At 65.2% G+C, this 797-nt stretch overlaps 1 pseudogene; it reads left to right on the forward strand.

The window, feature by feature from the left end:
* Positions 1-7: 7 nt before the first annotated feature.
* LOC104913216 overlaps positions 8-797 on the forward strand; it is a 2,507-nt pseudogene continuing 1,717 nt past the window's right edge.

Below are 797 nucleotides of genomic sequence, written 5' to 3' on the forward strand. Positions count from 1 at the left end.
GATGCGAACGACAACGCGCCGCAGTTCAACCAGTCGGTGTATAAAGTGCAGCTGCCAGAAGATGCCATTCCTGGAACTGTTTTTCTGCAGCTAACAGCGACAGACAAAGATGAGGGGATTAATGGGGAAATCTACTATGCATTTAGCGACACAATTCCTGAGAAAATGAAAGAATTATTCGTTATCGATAGACTTTCAGGGGAAATGAGAACAGTGGGAACACTGGATTTCGAAGATGTTCAGTCGTATGACCTGGAGATCGAGGCTGGAGATAAGGGGACGCCTCCGTTGTCGGGGCACTGCAGCGTGGAGCTGGAGGTGCTGGACGTGAACGACAACGCGCCCGAGGTGTGGGTGACGTCGCTGTCGGTGCCGGTGCCCGAGGACGCGGCGCGTGGGGGACGGTGGTGGCGCTGCTGAGCGTGTCGGACCGGGACTCGGGGCCGAACGGTCGGGTGCGGTGCGCGGTGCGGCCGCCGTCGCCGTTCGGGCTGGTGGCGACGTTCGCGGGCTCGTACTCGCTGGTGCTGCGGGAGGCGCTGGACCGGGAGCGGGTGTCGGAGTACGAGGTGGAGGTGCGGGCGGAGGACGGCGGGGCGCCGCCGCTGCGCGCCAGCCGCGGGCTGCGGGTGCCGGTGTCGGACGTGAACGACAACGCGCCGGCGTTCGCGCAGGCCGTGTACACGGTGCTGGCGCGGGAGAACAACGCGGCGGGCGCGGAGCTGGCGCGGCTGTGGGCGCGAGACCCGGACGAGGCGGGCAACGGGCGCGTGAGCTACTCGGTGTGGGAGGGCGGC

The sequence above is a fragment of the Meleagris gallopavo genome, chromosome 15 (assembly GCF_000146605.3).
Source record: "Meleagris gallopavo isolate NT-WF06-2002-E0010 breed Aviagen turkey brand Nicholas breeding stock chromosome 15, Turkey_5.1, whole genome shotgun sequence".
Lineage (NCBI taxonomy): Eukaryota > Metazoa > Chordata > Aves > Galliformes > Phasianidae > Meleagris > Meleagris gallopavo.